Source organism: Hibiscus syriacus, unplaced genomic scaffold, assembly GCF_006381635.1.
Source record: "Hibiscus syriacus cultivar Baekdansim isolate YM2019G1 unplaced genomic scaffold, ASM638163v2 tig00013680_pilon, whole genome shotgun sequence".
Classification (NCBI taxonomy): domain Eukaryota; kingdom Viridiplantae; phylum Streptophyta; class Magnoliopsida; order Malvales; family Malvaceae; genus Hibiscus; species Hibiscus syriacus.
Window position 1 is genome coordinate 330,716 of NW_024062306.1, and position 20,277 is coordinate 350,992.

Sequence of the window (20,277 nt, forward strand, 5' to 3'; positions counted from 1 at the left end):
ATGTTGTTTTCCTCTTCCTCTTCGATACGCGAACCATCCAATTGCATCCGTTTTCGCGTCGGGCACAGTAACATACATATTTTTCTGTCGTGAAGCGGTCGACTCTCGATTGAACAAAATTACGGATATTGTAATTTTTTATGGCCATCATCGCTTCTTCTTTGCTTGAAAACTCAATGCTTAAAGATAACTCACCATTATTTATTGATGAGTAATATCCATAGTTACCGAGATGAGGTATATCCGCAAATTCTGGCCCATACATTGCACCATAATCAGCTTCATACATGTGTGCTGGAGGGTCAGTTTGTGCCACATTTGATGGAACTTCATCTATATTATCATCATCATCGGAGTTGAATTGCGGTGATTCTGGGTGAATGAATAGTCCAGTCTCAGCACCATCCGTACCAAGCTCACGAAGAGGTTCTTCTGGTGGAGATGATTGTTCCTCCGTGCTCTCCACATTTAGGTCGAAGAACCTACTACTTGCACGTCTTCCCCTTGAACTAGAAGGCATATCGACATTAAGATCGAAAAAGCTCGCAGTTGAATGCCTCCCCTTGGAGCTTGAAGCCATCATGTCAAATGGAAACTGCACATATTATTGCATCGATGGCATCTCTATATTAGGGTCAAAGAAATTTGCAGATGAATGTCTTCCCCTTAAACTGGACGCGATGTTGCCATACAAATTATTTGTGGACCCATCTCGGTACATATCATAAGGAGTTGCGGATGAATGTCTCCCCATTGAAGTTGATGCAATGCCACCATGATGCGGATTTCCCATTATGACATTAAAATCATTACATATTACTGTAGTCGGGCTGTCAACTTGATCAACTTGTTCAGCCAGCTCATAATGAGAGCTTAATGACTGACCTCGAACAACACGCACTTGAACAAACTTTGCATACATCTCAATATCGGCGTGTGAATAATTACTTTGAGAATCAACCATCATTTTAACATCATCATTGTTCGATAGTTCGAACGCTGTATAAGTTAATCGCAACAATGATGTTGGAAATCTTTACTGCAACGACGACATTCTTCTACTACTTCCAACATGAACCTTCCTTGAAATCTTCGTTATCAGCTCCTCAAGAGTTATGTTTCTCTTGAATGATATTTTAACACGCTCATTTGATAGAAAACAATGTCGGTTTCATCTTCTCGATTTTCTCCATCATAATAAACAATAGCTGAAAGTCGCGTCATTCTTAGAGTTTAAAATTACGACAATATTATATCTGCAAAAAAACAACAACTGAAACAAACATGATTAAATAAACAATATATGAATGAAAATATAACACAATAAAATTTTTACACATAAACGTAAATAATTTAAATAATATAATTTTATATTATTATATGCACCGCAAAAATATTCCGACGTATGCTCCCGCTTTCAAATTTTACAAACACAGAAATTAATTGAAAACAATTAGTATAATATTTTTTAAATAATCATAATAAACAATAAGTATAATAAAAAAAATTATAACAAAATTATATTATAATAATTAATCGCACGAACTTCTGAATCAAATATGAGAAGATTACCGAAATTATTTACTCTTTCAGAGAATTGTTGTATTAATTTATAGGTTGAGAGGAAGATGTGAGGAAGTTTACGGGGGACAAGGTATTTATAGCCGAGAAAAATTACTATAATTATATAAGGCGCGATACCTGCACTGTGCCATACATAATTGTGTCAGATTTAAAGGTAAGACGCGGCACCTGCCTCGCACTATACCTCTACGTGGCATAAGGCACCCCCCAGGGGCCGCGCTATACACACGTGTATCCCATGTCAACATAAGACGCGCTTCAGGGGGCACACCTTATCCCACGTGGTGCCAGATCAGCGTAAAGCGCGCTTCAAGGGCACGCCTTACTGTAAAAAGTGTTAGATCGAGAAATATAATCTGAACTGTGTCTGACAGAAAAAAATAAATTGAAACGGTGATATATCAGGAAAAATACCTAGTATATTCTATTACAAAGTTTTGAAAAATGAGTAATGTTATAGTCGTACTAATAATTCTTTTTATATTTTGAATGGGATTGTGAGCAAATGCAGTGTATAGTTGCCTAGATTTAGTGAGGTGATATACTAAATATTTTAAATGAGATTATAAGTTTGAATTTTAGAGTTTATAAATAAAGTAAATTGGGTTAAGAGAGTTATCTCACAATAAACGTATGTAAAATTTGATATGAATTAATTAATCAAAAATCATATATGTATAATTAATTAATTCAAAATTTTGAAATAGATTACATGGTGGCCCCAAATGACGTGCCATGTTTATTAATTACTATTCACGGCCACTCCACTCTTCTATTTATATTTTTTAATATAATTACTGATATTTAATCTATTAATCGTTTAATTTATATCGAATATTATAAAAGTAAAAGTGATTATTTTAATTTAATTTGATTCATTTATAAATATTAATTTTTAAATTTCTGAACTTATTTAAAAAAATTAATATCTTTATCTCATTAAATACTCTTGTGTGTTCATATTCCATTGTCGATATTCACTCGCGTAGAGTTTACCTCCTTTTTATGATAAAAAAAAAAGAGGATTGTCGTTACTTATATTTATAATAATATTTTAATTTTTCCCCTACTTTGTGGTTTAGGGTTCTATTTTCACCTCGTAAATAAAATAAATTTAAAATTTATGATCAGCGTTTATCTCCTTGAGGCTACTGCAGTACATGGAAGAGTGGACGGTGAAAAACTGTGGCCAAATAATTTCGGATCAAATTAGAAGTTTTGAAAATTTTGATGGCCTAAATACAAGTTTCAAAAGAATTGAGAGGTTCAATGAGAGTTTTTTTAAAATGAGAGTTTAATTAAATTTAGACCACTTAATGAGAATTATAATTGTTTCTAGAAAATTTAACTAAAAAAAATTAAAAAAAGTAATCCTTAATATGATTTTTCCAAAAAAAAATTGCGGAATCAGATTTTCTTTTTCTTAAAAGAAAAAGAAAAGAATGACGGGCTTATTGAGAGTTTTGTAAATGTTTGGGGGCCAAGATATATTAATAAAGAAAATAATATCAGTGACAAAAAAAGCCTTATAATATACGAATTTAACCAATTTTTTTTAGATTTGCCAAAATGATCAACAAATTCACAACGCGAATTCCAATTTCACAACTCAATTTCCAATTTCGCAACGCGAATATGTAAATCGCAACACAGAAGTCAAATTTGCAACGCGAAAGTCAAATTTGTAAATCACAACACATAAGTCATATTCGCAACACGAAAGTCAAATATTTTTACGCGAAACACAATATTAATTTTGCAACACAAATGTAAACAGTATTATCGCAAATCATCTCCAACCTAAAACCCTAAAGCACAACTCAGTCCCATCTTCATCTCTCACTCTCTACGGCGACATCCGTCCCATCTCCGACAAAATCTGTCCCCATTTTCGAAGAAATACGTCTATCTCCATCTCTCAGATCAACCCTCACAACCATTCACGGTCAGAAATGGAAAATCAACCATGTAGGGTTATTTTTTTAATCTCTTATTTTTATTTTGAAATTTTTGTATTATTATTAGATTAACCATTTCACTGAGATTGCTAAATTCATTCGGTTGCTGCCAATATTGCTAAATTATTTAGTCTTTAACCCTGTGAAGTTAATATTTGTCTTTGTTTTATCTTTTTGTTGAAGAAACCCTAAATCGCAACACCAAATTCACAACGCGAAACTAAAATCGCGTTGCGATTTTAAGTTTAAGAAACTTCTTTTATTCTGCAAATTAAAACTTGAATGAATTGCATTACTTCAACCAAAAAACAAAGACAAATACTAACTTCACAGTGTTGCTAATTTAAGTTTCAAGAATAAACTACTATTCTTTATGTTGTCCTTAAACCTGCACTAAACTTATATGTTGTCCTTTTAAATGTTTATATAAGTGCTTACTTCTGGAATGTTATCTGATGCATTTTGTGAACTATGATGAAATAATGACTTGGGTGAATACCGTGCTAGTTTGAAACATATTTGGCTTTGTTTTCACTGTTTAATATTATGTCTGTTTATAGTGTATAATTTGTAGTTTTTGGTATATCTAACTTGGTATGTTTATTGTTTTTGTAGAAATTTTTTTCGGCTCAATTGACCTTAAGGAATAAATTAAGCATAGCCACTAAAATTGCGTCGACGCTTACACCTCTACACAGAAAATTGTTTGAGGATACTTGCTTCGGGCCATGGCTGAAAGTACAACATCCGGGTGGAGATGCTATGTTGACACATTTGTTTCTTAAGACCATGACTAACGATCTACTCGAGGGGGTACAACGTGGTGATGAAGAGATATGGTTTCATTTTCCTCTGGCACCGGCGTATACTTGTTTTGGGCGGGAGGAGTTTTGCTTAATCACCGGTCTACGCTTCGGACACGATGATGTAGGTCGGTACACTAGTCATATCGCCCACGCATCATGGTTATATCGGGTTTTTCCTGAGCTGGAAAAGTCGAAGCCGAGTATACATGTCAACGACTTGAAGAGATTATTTGATAAAGATGGTTTTACTCGGATGGATGACCTTGATGTTGTCTGAGTATGCCATTTACTACTTTTGCATGCTGGTTTTTTAGGCAAAGAGGGCAAACAACCAATCTCCGAGGACCTAATATTATTGGTAGAGGACCTAAATGCATGTAACCTGTTTCCGTGGGGTTCATATATGGAAAGCTACCTGGAAGAAGTTGTCGTCTGCCTTCGAGGACCGAAAAAGTTTGCGGGGCGATGGTTCTAAATACACTTATACAGGCTTTACTTGGGCCTTTAAGGTAAGAATTTCTATATAATGTTTCCAAAATTATAATTAATTATTTAACAATTACTAATGTTTGTGTATTATATTGTTTGTAGATTTGGATATTTGAGGCTTTCCCTAGCATGCGGACATATGCGATAAAAAGATCAAATGATATTCCTAGGGCTATTACCTGGAAGAGGATCCGCATGTTGGATTGAGAAGACTTACTCCCATATACGACGATTAATGATGTAAGTTAACACACAAATACTACCATATATAAACAAGTTATTACTAGTACACGTTTAACTTTGTTTGAGCTTTTATATTGTTAGGAGGCCAACTACCCATTACAGAGGCTGACACCCTTAGATGTTGAGCTTTCCACTGATTAGTGGCAAGCTAGTAAGCGGTTTTTTGATGGGACGAATGATGAGCACCCCCCACTTCGAGAGCCATCACCCCATCGGGCTGATTCTATAGCTCGACACCCGGAGCCATCACCTGGTCGAGCCTCTTCTCCACCTCCACCATCACCTATTCCATCACACCATCGAGCCTTTTCTCCACCATCACCTCATGATAGGCGACCGACAAAGAGGCTCCGTCTATCTCCATCTCCCTGTTCTCCACCTCCACGGGATGAGTTAGGGAAATTACGTGATGAGGTTGGTGCTTTGCGTAATGAGGTCGGTACTTTACGTGAAGATAATGGTGCATGGCGTGATGAGGTTCGATCTTTACGTGGTGAGGTGGATTTTTTACGCGATGACAATGGTGCGCTACGCGGTGAGGTATCTACCTTACGTGATGAGGTTGCCGCTCTACGCGAGATTGTTTTATTATTACAGAATGAGGTTAATACTCTACGCAATGAGGTAAATTTGTTTAATACTATACTAAAAATACAAATAACTTTTTTTCAACATTATTTATTTATTTATTTACTGATTTATATATTAATTTATTTTCAGTGGCCCGTTAAGGTAGATGTTTTACGTCGGGTTTTTCTTGCACGACGGGGTTCACACATCAGACATCGTGCATGTGCCATTATGTCTCTGTTCACCCAACTAGTGCCAAGACTCCGTAAGAATAAGCCCGATGCACCTATCATCATTCAAGAGGCGCCTCCTATCGTTCAAGAGGCCCCTATCATCATCGAAGAAGCCCATCCCACCGTTCAAGAGGCCCCTATCATCGTTCAAGTGTTCCCGCCCGCCGTTCAAGAGCCCGATTCATTTGGCGTCATATGTCGACATATTGATAAACCACCTCCCATGCCCAGTATAATGGATGCGTGTTGGCTTTCGTATGAGTTACCGGCCAGTACCATTCCTCAGCAGGAGATGGAAACACTACCGGACACAATTACGGATAATACCCTTTGGGCTAAGACCGCAGTTGATTTTTATCTACATGAGCGGAGCAAGGGGTGTTATTCTGACCTATGCCAAATCGACGATGCTATTCATTTGTTTCTTGACCGGTCTTGGTGGGGTATTTTATTAGGGGTTGAAGAAAATGGCTACCTCGAAGGGGGGTAAGTATTATATTCTTCTTATATTGCATTTTGATTAAATATTTTTTAATTTATTAATAAATTCACTAATATATTTATTTTTTATAAAACATCATATTGATGCATGGGTGTCACGTTTTCTAATAATAAGGAAATTGAAGAAAAAAGGTATTCGATGGATTATTATGCCGACGTCTTTTCACGCAGCTCACTTGAAGGATCAAAGAGATGCTTCATATAAGTTGGCTAATGGAAAAGCTAAACTTTATCCTGCGTGGTGGGAGGTCGATAAGGTTAGTATTTATTTTTTGAATATTTTAAAGGTTTTTATAAATTTTATTTGATGTGCGTAATTATTTATGGTTGCAGGTGTTTATCCATATTTTGGAACATCGTCATTGGCTTCTCGTCGAGCTTCAGCTCCCATCCCTGAAGACAATGGTATATGACAGCATGTTGAATTACATACCATTGTCTGATTTAAGAGATATTATTACAAAGACATGGAGAGATCATTTGGCTAAATACTTGAATGCGATTGATTATTGGACAAAATCTGGAAACAAGAAGCCAAAGAAGTTCAAAATTACAATGATCAGAGATGAGACTGCGCCACAAAAAATGCAGGGAGCCAGAGGGGATTGTGGTCCTCTCGTATGCTTGTGCTTGGAACGTTTGACGATAGGAAGTATATAATATCTACCTCCCACAGATAGAGATAGAGCTGCAGTAGGCTTGTGGTTTCGGCATTTTATGGCTAGATCGATATATACGAGACACTGCATACCTGCATCCGCGTGCTGAAAGTTGTACATAAACAATTGGTAAGTTTGAATTCAGTACTCTTTAATTGGTTTGAAAATATTTGGTTAAGTACCTAGAATTCAGTAATTTTCTGTTTGTTGGTTTTAGATATGTAGAAAGTGTTGTTTGAGTAAATGTTTGGTTTCTGCAGGTTAATCATGAAGTGAGCTGCGTAAAATGTATTTGTGCATAAACAACAGTCTGGGGTACACTTTTTTTCTTTGTAAACAATTGAATTTTACATTGAAAGTTGATTTGTTACAATTGATGAGGAAATAAGATTTATTTTTTGATTAATTGATTTGTAAAAGTTAATTTGTTTAATTTGATTTGTAAATAAGAATTATTTTTTTGCTTGTTTAATTGATTTGTAAAAGTTGATTTGTTGTTACTAAAAAATTCAATCTGCATTATGTTTGAAGGCAAAAAGACCTGTTGAAGGAACAAATTCGCAATGCGAAATAAGCGTTGCGATAATCAAATTCGCAACGCGAATTTCGGTTTGCGAATTTGACTTTCGCGTTGATCACAACATACAACATCAAGGTATATACAACATCAAACACATTCCAAGCTATAAATTGTTCTAAGGACACTTGAAGAAGCAAGAGAACAATTATCCAAAAAATCAAACAAGAGAAAATCCCAACATGATAACAACTGAACATATCATATCATTGTTCAAACTCAAGTTGTAGATTTTGATTTCCTTTTGCTTGGCACCATATGAGATTTGGATTTTGATTTCCTTTTGCTTGGCACCATATGAGCTTTGGATTTTGATGAGCATCGGAAGCATTTCAGACTTATGATTTGGGTGGTACTCAGAAGCATTTCAGACTTTTGTTATTATTTCAAGTTGTAGCCCTCAATTATCGAGATTTTTAGTTGCCATTTGTTGCATTTCTCGTATACCACCCAGATCTTACGCCCGAAACATTTCTGACACTTTAAAGTTGACCAAAAAATATGATGGTCGGGATTTCCCTCGTGTTTAAAGTTGAAAAAAAACATTGGAAATTAGGAATAATCAATGATAACATGCATATTGGCTTGGGCTAATATTTATAGTGAAGCCAAAATTTATATTGAAATTCAAACTCAAATTGAAATTTAAATTCAAACTCCAATTACATATGAAATGAATTTGAAATGCAGTGTTAAATTGAACATGGAAATTGCATAATTGATTCATACTATTCAAGTAACATGCTTTATGAACCATCAAACTAAAAGACAATATTGATTGAGTTCAAAGCTGAGTTGTGAGTTGATGGGGTTGTCACACTTGTCACATGGTTTGAATAAAGTATTCACATGGAAGAGATAGATTGTTTTGTTATACACATCCCATCTCATCTGAATGAAAATATATATACAATATAATCAAACCAAAACATACATACACAACAAATTTATACATAACAATGTTCAAATAATGTACCCATAAAAACGAAATTAATCCGATGAAAAAGGGTTATTTCTAACGAAGTCCAGAACATTATTTTTCCAAATAATGTACCATAACAATGTTCAAATAATATACCCACAACAATGTTTAATTGATTTGTTGTTTAATTTTCAATCTGAATTATGTTGAAGGTAAAAAAGACCTGTTGAAGGTAAATTCGCAACGCGAAAGGTAAATTCACAACGCGAAATAAGCGTTGTTTAATTTTCAAATAATGTACCCACAACATTATTTGACTTTCGCGTTGCGAATTTGACTAACGCAACACTTATTTCGCATATTGACCAAGATCAAAATCATTACATGCATGGTCTGTTTCTTCTTCCATCACATCATCAAAATCCGAGTATTGACCAAGATCAAAGTCCAGGTATTGACCAAGATCAAATTTTGAATTCTGACTAGTACTCACAATTTTTTCTGTTGGCTCATAATCGTCTAACTGGTCAATACGAAAACCGAAATTTGGTGCTGAAAGTTGATTGGGATTTGGATTAGGAAAAGGTTGTGGGTTTTGAGATTGTGTTTGATATTGGAAATGTGGTAAAACAAAATTTGCTTGGTGATGAAATTGTGGTGGAACCATTAAATTTTGGGTTGAAGAACTTAGTTGATTACTACCCGCTACTGACCCAACTTCACTACTTCTAGGTTCAACAACAAATAATGTAACATCATCTTCTTGCGAAACACTAATGTAAGCAATGAATCGTTCAACATCTTCATTGTCTGTTAACAAATAAACTTTACCTTTTCTCAAATAAGATAGCCAAAATCCACTTAGAGGCTCTAAATTCAATTTGTTTGCAACACATAACATTAGAGTTTCATAAGTTAACTTTTTTAATGACAGTTTTAGTTGAAGATTCATGGGTAAAGGCACATATTGTAAAACACCATGAACATTCTCCCATGACCCTCCAAAACACAAATCTATCCAAACATGATCAACATTAGATGATTTCATTCTAAAAATTGTAAATTAATTTACTAAACAAACGAGCTATAAATTAGATGTCATCACTAACTTAGAGAAAAACATACCTTTATTAAGTTGATAGTTGATAATTTGGGAGAGAAATCATTGAAAAATTATATAGAAATAAAATTATGTAAAAAAATAGAGATGGGGAAGGATGTCGTTGGATATAGAAACGGATGTCGCCAGAGAGTGATAGATAGAGATGAAATGAGTTGCGATTTAGGGACTTAGGTTATGAGTTGCTGCTGCTGCGTTGTTATATACCCAAAACATTTGTGTTGCGAAACTAAAACCTGTTGCGAAATTAAATTCGCGTTGCGAATTTGAAATTCAGTTGCGAATTTGACTTTCACGTTGCGAATTTGACTTTTACGTTGAGAATTTGACTATCGCAACGTGAATTTGGAATATCGCAACGCGAATTTGGAATATCGCAACGCGAATTTGGAAAATCGCAATACGATTTACATATTCGCGTTGTCGCGTTGCGAAATTGGAAACTGGGTAACGAAATTGGAATTTGTGTTGCGAATTTGAGATCGCGTTGCGAATTTGTTGGTCATTTTGGCAAATCCACAAAAATTGGTTAAATTCGTATATTATAAGACATTTTTTTGTCACTGAGGTTATTTTCTCATATTAATATTGTATATACATACTTATATTTGTAATTTTGTTATCATAATATACGTATATTTGCAGTTAATTTTGTTTTAGTTATGTGAAATACTTATTTAGAAATATATATTATAAGCACACTCTCATATTTTTTAGTGCTAATAGCAATCAATTTTTTATAAGAGGATCAATCGGGACGGTGTCAAATAGGGATGGCAAACGAGCGGGTCGAGTGCAGATACCCCTCATCCATCCCCATACCCACTTAATATTTTCAAATTCACCACCCGCCTACTACCCATGATAGGTAAAATTTTTCAAATCAACACACATCCACGCGAGTACATTCTCAAATCCATCCCCACACCCACTACCCAACCGGAGACGTACCCGGCTAAACCGGCCTTACAACAACTTTAAGTTATACATAAGCAACAAACATAAAACAAACACGTCCATTAAGAAATATAATAAAATAAACCAATGATTATATGAGTTAAGTGTTAACATAGATCTTAAAGTACATAAAACACTATAATAAAAGATATAATTAAAGCCTAGAAACATAAATGACAAACGCATAATATTTTTGTTCTTTGGTACACATAAATAAAAAATCCTAAATTTATATATAAATTTATAATGATCCAAAATTTAATGGGTATTTAGTGGGCGACGGGTACCACTTTCTAAATCCACATCCGTCCACTACCCACTAAAGTTATATCCATCCCCATCCCAATTGGAGCGGGTACGGTGTAGAATCCACGAAATTGTACCCGTTTGCCATCCTTAGTGTCAAAGGATAGACAAAAGCTGGTAAATTTATATTATAGTCCCTTTAAATTTTATAAAATTTTAAATTAGCATTATATTAAAATCACGAGACTGAAAATGATAAATTTTATGATTTAATTTATATTCTAAAAAATGTGTGTGTATGTATGTATTGCCCTATCAAAAATAATAATTTTGATTTGGATAATAATTCTTTTAACTTCATCCGTGCAATCAGTCCTTTTTAAAAATGATTTTAACATACTTTAAGAGAGATCAATCATTGTTCAAAATATTAAGATTTAAAAAAATAAAATTAAATAATACATAAATACAATAAAAGATTAAAAATAGGTTGAAACAACTATGTCTGTACGGTATATAAGCATTGTCAATAATTAAGAAATATTATAAATAAATATTAATATTATATAATCACCTCATACTATTAAAAGAAAATTAATAATAATTTATTTCATGCAATAAAGAATAAAAAAAATTGAATATACTTTTAAATGTATCCTTATAAAAATAAAAATAAGTTATTTGATCGAATTGAATTATATATGAAGTTTTATCATATTTATAAATATTTTAATGAATTATATCAAACCTTTTAAATAATTTATCATAATATACTGTTTTAATAATAATAATAATAATAATAATAATAATAATAGTAATAGTGCTCACTAATTCACTATGGTACATGGAACCTATTCGGGTTAGATATGAACAAAGATTTTTGGTACGCGGGCTTATTAGGTCTATATGTAATTTGAAGTTAAAATATATTTTATTACACAAATCAAACTATCTCAATTGTTAAAGCGATTGTTATTATCCTTAAAGATTTTAAATTTGAGCATCATACTGTAAGTGTGTTTGAGTTTTTATTATAAAATGGTTGAGAATCTTTAGAACATATATTACATTATAATCGCTCTAGTTTAATTAAATATATATATATATTATTTAAATTTAAATATATATAGACATAGATATTAATATAAAAAAATATTTTAAAATAAAATTCATTACTTGAGATTATCGAATATTTTAAACATTATTTAAATTTCAATTTTATAATTAAAATTTTCTAAATAATTAAAAATACTTTAATTTAAAAATTTGTTTAATATTACTTTTGACTCTAAAAGTACTTTTTTAAATAACAATAGTGAGCATACCCTTTATAGTTCTTCCCATTATAATATACTATAAAGTTCTAAAGCAAGGAATTAAAAAAAGTAAATTAGATAAAAAGAATTATAAAATTATATAAATTATTATGATTTGTTAACATTATATGTAAATTTTATTAACATTTTATATAATATTCAATTTCACAAAATATTATTAAATTATACAAATTATTACAAATTTAATAATATTTTATATAATTACACTAAAAAAATTCCCCAAGTTCTTTACCGTAGAACTACATTTCTAACATTAATTGTTTGGGTGATTAAAAAAATACAGAGAAGATTGTTTAATCTTCTAATATTATTTTTAGATTATTTAAAGCCACAAAAGGTATTTAAGGAAGGGTGGGTCCAACATAATAATGTGGCATCTTTATTCAATTACGTGTTTATAATTTAATGATTGGTCGGTTGGGGCCCAGGGGATAAATACTGAGACATGAGCAGTGGGATTCTAAATGTCCAGTAGATATGAAAAATGTTATTAGAGAAAGTATAAAATAATTTATTACTTTTTAATTTCGCTCGATTCATATATTTCTCTCAACCTCAAAAATGGAATTGAATTTATTTTTAAAAGTTCTTTTATTATTCTTTTTAGAAAAAATACTTTGAACGAACTTTTTTTAGTCTTTTTTGAAACAATTTTATTTTTTCTTTTAAATTTGTTAAAGCTATAAAATATTCCTTTTTTTTTAGATATTATAACGTACATTTATCTTGTAGATTTAATTATTTGGATTGAAAATTTTAAGAGATAATAACATTGTTTTCTAACTATTAAATTCGTTCAATGAGTTCATAAAATATTTATTTTGATTTTTATTTTCTAGAGTATTTTGAGGTAAAATATATTTTTTGATTGAATAAAAAACTTTAATTAATTAACAATCAATACATGTATTTAGCGTAGGACCGTCACATGTCCAAAGTGATAATGTGATGCATGCTACATGTTAAACGTAATGATATTCATGTGTAGAAAGTGATGATGTAGTACATATAATGTATCGAAAATTGATAGCATGACACATATCACGTGTCAAAAAGTTATGGTATATTATGTGTTGAAAATGATTATGTAGCATATGTTTTGTGTCAAAAGTGATGATATAAAAAATAATAACATGACATATGATTCATGTCACATGTCAAAAGCGATGATATGATACATGTCATGTGTAAAAAATAATGTGATATATATCACGTATCAAAATTTTAAAAATGATGATATGATACATGTCACGTGTCAAAATTGATGAAGTGATACATGTCATATTTCAAAAGAGATGATATAACAGTCTTACGTCAACAACAAACGTTAATTAATCAACTAACTGTTTTCATCCAACTAAGAATTATTTTACCTAAAAATAAACTGTTATGGATCAAAATATTATGTAAAAAAATAAAAACTAAAAATAATAAATCAGTCAAATGTTAGTAATATTTTTAAGGCTTAATATATAAATAAGTGCATAAATTATACATTTTTTTTATCATTTAGGTGCTTAAATTATTTTTTCAGTTAATCTAGGTGTCAAATGTTATAAACGTTATTATTTTAAGTGCTTCAATCCTAACGGTCATTAAAAAAAATTATTATCGATTCTGATTCTGATTAGTGACACTAATTATAATTTATTTTTCATCTTTTTTAAAAATCAAATGTATGAAAATTTAAAATAAATTTAAAAATAAAATATTATTTTAATTCTCCCTTTCCTCCTTAAAGTAAACCCCCTCCTCACCCACCTGAAACTATCTTTCTCCTCCCATCGTAGCAAACCAAGTTCCTTCCAATGATGAATTCATGTTTTCTAAACGACGACCGAGAGTAGAGGTGGAGCCATACTGTTGCTCGAGTCCACCTTAATCGTCAAGCACATGATCGAGAATTGGTTTTCCTATCGTGAAAAATTATTTAGGCAATGATTCAAATCGAGGTCGTGGTCTCATTTATTGTGATAACGGTCATAGCAGGCACTATTACAGGTGTAAAGGAAATGCCTCAAGCCTAAATGCCATGAAGTGATCTTCATTTATACAATAAATTGTACATCTATAAACAAGGAAATAAAAAGAATATATACAATAAAAGGAAATATCCTAGAATTAAGTTGAATTAGTAACGGGAGCTAGAATCATGGAGAATCAACTATTTTCTTGGTCACATCAGGGGAAGTGGATTCTCCTCTAATACCCCCTCAAAGTTGGCGTGGTTAAAATGGGAAAAACGCACAACTTACAACAATCCAACAGAAACTGTAATTTCGACACCTCTTTAGTGATATGAGAGGGGACATACCCAAGACTAAGGACTCGTCGAGCTACAAGTTCCCTAACAAAATGATAATCGATGTCAATGTGTTTGGAACGAGACTTGGTGACTGGGTTGGAGGCCATAAAGATAGCACTTTGGTTATCGCATAACAATATCGGAGGAGATGTGAGTGTGATATAAAGCTCACAAAGAAGTTGAAGTGTCCAGGAAAGTTCTGCAGCAACAGAAGCTAGAGCACGGTATTCGGCTTCAGCACTTACACGAGCAACAATAGTTTACTTTTTTGAACACCACGAGATGAGACTTTTACCAAAGTAAACAACATAGCATATTATAGAGTGCCGGGTAATAGGCCAGCTAACCCAATCTGCATCAGAATAACCAAGCAAAGTTGAAGAAGAATCTTGCGAGAGTTGTAAGCCATAATGATAGGTGCCCTTTACATATCGTAAAATACGCTTCAAGGCACGAAAGTGATTAGTAGTAGGAGCATACATATATTGACATATAGAGTTAACACTGTAAGATAAATCAGGTCGGGTAAGAGTTAAATATTGCAAAGCTCCTGTAAGTGACCAAAACTGAGAGGCATCAGAATGAACAGATCCAGATTCAATTAGATGAGATTCTACCAGAAAAAGAGCAGAAATAGGTTTGTAATCCACCATATTTGCCCTATTCAGCAAATCAAGAGCATATTTGGTTTGACTGAGAAAAATTCCTTTTTCATTGTGAATAATCTCAATTCAAAAAAAATAGTGTAAATTACCAAGATCATTCGTTGAAAATTCTTGTGCCAATCGATCGATGAGTGTACGAAGCATATACTAATTATTACATGTAACAACCATATCATCAATATATAAGAGAAGATAAATAACACCATGAGGACCATGATATACAAAAAGTGAGGAATCAGCACGACCCGCAATAAAACCAAGTCCAAGCAAAATCTGATTGAAACGTTGGAACCATGCCCGTTGGGCCTGTTTCAGACCATAAAGAGCACGTTGTAAGCGGCAAACATGAGAATGGAATTTTGGATCAGTGTATCCTGGTGGTTGTTCCATGTAAACTTCCTCTGTATGAAAACCATGGAGAAATGCATTTTTAACGTCAAGTTGATGAAGTGACCAGCCATGCATAGCAGCTAGGGACAAAATAATTTGAACAGTGGCAGACTGAACAACTGGACTGAATGTGTCATTGAAATAAATGCCATGTTTTTTTAGAAAAACCTTGGGCCACAAGACGAGCTTTGTGACGTTCTATAGAGCCATCTACTCGAAGCTTTCTCTTAAACATCCACCGTCAACCCACAACATTATGATTACTCGAATGTGGAACCAAACGCCATGTGTTATGGTGCTTGAGAGCAACAATTTCATCATCCATGGTAGAAAGCCACTCCGGATGCTTGACAGCTGACTTAAATCCACGAGGCTCCTTGATAGTAAGATGTGCCTAAAACCATGGGGGAGCGGACAAAGCATATAACGAATGAATAATGCGGGGTTTAACAATACCGTTCTTAGCACGAGTAACCATATGGTGAGTAGTTGTCGGCAATTGACTAGAGGAAGAAGGAACATGAGGTATGACTTCCAATGCTATCGCCGACGATGAAGGCTGAGGAGTATCTTCAGGAGGTGGTGAAGGAATACTTGAATCAACACAAGGAATATACAAGGTGGGGGTCGGACGATGAGCTGAAGTCACACTTAAGGAAGTAGTATTAGGAAGAAAACTGTCAGAAGGGCCATTAAAAGTGACATAATCCACAGCATCCAAAGAATGAATAGTTGAGCTGGAAGCATAAGGAAAATAATCTTCAAAAAATTGGACATGACGAGAAATATAGACCCTGTTAGTTTTCTTATCCAAGCAACGAAAACCTTTGTAAAGATAATTATAGCCGATAAAAACACAAGGAAGGGACCTTGGAGATAATTTATTTGGCATATAATCACGTAGAAAGGAAAACAAAGGCAGCCAAAAGTACATAACAAGGAATAAGGAGGAGGATAACCATATAAAATTTTGTAAGGGAACTTACCATGAAGAACCGGTGATGGGAGGCGATTAATGGGATAACATGACATGGAAAAAAACTCAACCCATAAAAATAAAGGTACATGAGGGTGAGACCATTTTCAGTAATGTAGCAATGCTTTCTCTCGGTGATACTATTCTGATTTGGTGTATAAGGACAAGCAATACACTGAATTATACTATTTTCACGAAGAAAAGAGGTAAAACGATGATTAGTAAATTCAGTACCACCGTCGCATTGAAAAGATTTGATTTTACAGTCAAATTGAATTTGGGTATACTTATTAAACTAAACAAATATGTCAAAAAATCAGACTTAAGCTATAATAGATAAAACCAACTAAAGCGGGAAAAATCATCTATCAGAACGCAATAATACTTATATCCTGAATGAGAAGTAACTGGTGAAGGACCCCATAAATCGCAATGTATCATTTCAAATAAAGAGGCAAAACGTTGATATGAATTAGAGAAAGGTAAACGATGAATTTTGCCTAATTGACAACCAAATAAAGGTTTAGAATCAATTTTATTATTATGAGAAAAGGTAATAGCACCACGCTTATTTAAAGAAGAAACAATGCAAAAAGATGGATGTCCTAGTCATGCATGTCAGGTGACAGATGAAGCACGAGAGGTACATTTAGAAAGACTAGATAAAAAAACTTGCATGGCCAAATTCAAGAACATAGAGTCCTTTTTCACATTGCCCGACTCCCACCAACGTTCTTGTTGCTAGATCCTGTATGGTAAAACCAGAAGAAGAAAAAGTTACTAAACAGTTGTTCTCACGAGTATGCTTGATAATTGACAAGAGATTTTTAGTAAGACTAGGCACAAGGAGAACATCAGACAAAGGTAAAGGATGAGAAACAATAATGGATGAAATTGAACCGATGCGAGAAATAGGCATGGAAGTACCGTTACCAACATACACCCGCTGATTACCAGTATAAGAAACTGAATTATCAAAAGTAACAACATCATTCGTCATATGAGAAGTAGCCCAGTATCCGTATACCACTCAGAATCATTCGGTTCATCAACCAAAGTAGTAGCAAAGGCTTCAATCAAACCATTTGCCTTGGCTTTCTTCAATAACTTGCCAAGTTTATGACATTTCTTGGCAGTGTGCCTCTTTAACACCTCTGACAGATAATGCCTGAAGTCTTGGAAACATTTCCAAAAACAGACGAAGAGAAGACATGCTTTAGGCGACCAGAATAGGAACCTTGTTGGGCAACAAGAGCTGACTGGGAAGATGAGTCACCATGAAGGGACAGAGAGAAAAGCTCATGGCTGATGGCTTTCGGTACCAAGTTGGCGAAAGAAGGCAGTGGCAACTATGACAACATTGATGTAGAATAATTTTGTAATCAGATCCAAGACCATGAAGAAACCAATGTACCTTATCCATGTCATCAACATGTTTGCCGATAGCACTAAGTTGATCACAGAGAGAGCGAAAAGAATAGGCATATTAAGAAATATCGCGAGAGCCTCATTGCATCAGCTGGAGTTCATCTTTTAATTGAATCTCCCGAGTCTTAGAACTGTGTGAAAAAAAGGCTTCAAGAGCTAGCCAAGCATCATAGGCAGTAGAGCAATCACAACTACAACCATACATTCCTCTGTGAGAGAGGCATAAAGAAGACTGAGTATTAACCGATCATGTGCATGTCATTTTTTGTAAGTAGGATTCGGAACTAGATCAGTACCCCGGAGAATCTGAGAAGAATGTGCCGTGAAAGACCTATCCAGATAACCCATTAAATCCTGACTTTCCAGTAAAGGAATAAATTGACGACGCCATAAAAGGTAATTTTTGGGAGTGAGTTTGATGGTCACCATGTGAACCATCGTATTGAGTGGAAGCTGGTTGGTTGAAGAGTCAACCATGAAAGCTTGAAACAACAAGGATTTCACCAACTGCTGATACTATGTAAAGGAAATACCTCAAGCCTAAATGCCATGAGGTGATATTCATTTATATAATAAATTGTACATCTATAAACAAGGAAATAAAAATAATATATACAATAAAAGACAATATCCTATAATTAAGTTGAATCAGTAATAGGAGCCAGAATCATGGAGAATCAACTATTTTTTTGGTCACAATCAGGGGAAGTGGATTCTCCTCTAATAACGTGTATAGTGGGTATATCGAAAGGCAGTGCTATCGCTATTTCACAGGTATTATGGTGATCGTGGACCGCTATTTAAAACCATGAATTTATGATGATATTTTTTATGATCTCTAAAAATGAAATAAAATGATTTTTTAATTCCATTACATGGTAATCGATAGGGAATCTACTGATTTGAGTTTGAAAATTAGAGGAGTGAATTATTAGTCATTTTGGCAGAGGCCCGAGCTTCTTCATTCTTAGTTGTTCAGAGTCTTTTTTTTCCATCATGAAAACTTCTCAAAATCGGTTAAAATTTCTTAAACAACAGACATGGTTGCTTCTCAAACTCGGTTAACCCATTTATAGTTTTGAGTCTTTGACATTGTTGCAAGCAAAAAACAAGCATGCAACTACTTTGAATTGGATACTGCAAATCAGTTGATTCTAGCAGCCATGGCTGCTTCCTCTTTGCCTCTCAGTTGAAATGGAATATAGTCTGCATCTTCCTAGTGTGGTGGTTAACGGTGTTGATCGTTGTTCAATGGTTGCCGCAATGCCTCTGCGGAGATTGATGGGTGACCGGAGATGGCCGATAGACGGGTAACCGAAAATAGTTTACGGCGGGTGTAAAAGGATTGAAATGAAGGATTTTAAGAATTTAGGATTTTTTTTTAAAATTTTAAAATTTTTTTTAAATTTTTTTAAATAATAATATTATGTTTTCTTAAAAAATAAAAATTTCAAAAAAAATTAAATGTAACATGTGTCACTTAAAATATTTTTTTAACGGCTCTTACACCTGAATCACTTAAAATAATAACGTTCGTAACATTATACACATTCATTGACAAAAAATATTTATATACTAAAATGAGAAAAGAAGTATAGTTTGTTTATTTTTTTATATTAATCTTATTTTTAACGTTATGTATTTAATGAAAGGGAACACCCACCTGCCATTTTGATTTTCCTCCGCAGCCATGCATCAGTCCATGGGATTGTCTCAGGAAACGCGAGCTAATATACAACTAATATACGACGTTACCGGATACATTGAAAGATATTTAACAAATTCGGTTTAGCGCTACCGAAAATGTTGAGTAATAATAATGTAGTAGGTCTAAATCATGAAGAAATATTAAAAAATTTGGCAATCGAAAAACTTAGCTTGTCGGTTTATGTCGATACTTTATAAAAATGTATCGATCCACATCAATATAACAGGAAAAAATATGACAAAACCTATAACATCCCAAACTATGGGTTAGTGACCAAATTGTAAAATTTCAGAATTTGGTGATTAAAGTATAATAGTTAAATAGTTCAATGATTTATTTGAGGATATTTCCTGAAAGTTTTTAGTAATTATCCAAAGAATTTAAGGGCAAAATGGTCATTTGACAATAAAGATATTTTTTCCCTTAATAAATATGAATCACGTGGGATGGGGGAAAGAGTTATCTGAAAACTCTTTCTTCTTCTTCCTCTCCTCCCGTGAAGGCTCCAAGGCAAAGGTGAGTTTTCTAATTAATCAATTATGTGTTGATTTTATGATTTAGTTTTGATCATTAGATGATAACTAAGCTTAAGGAAATCTTAAT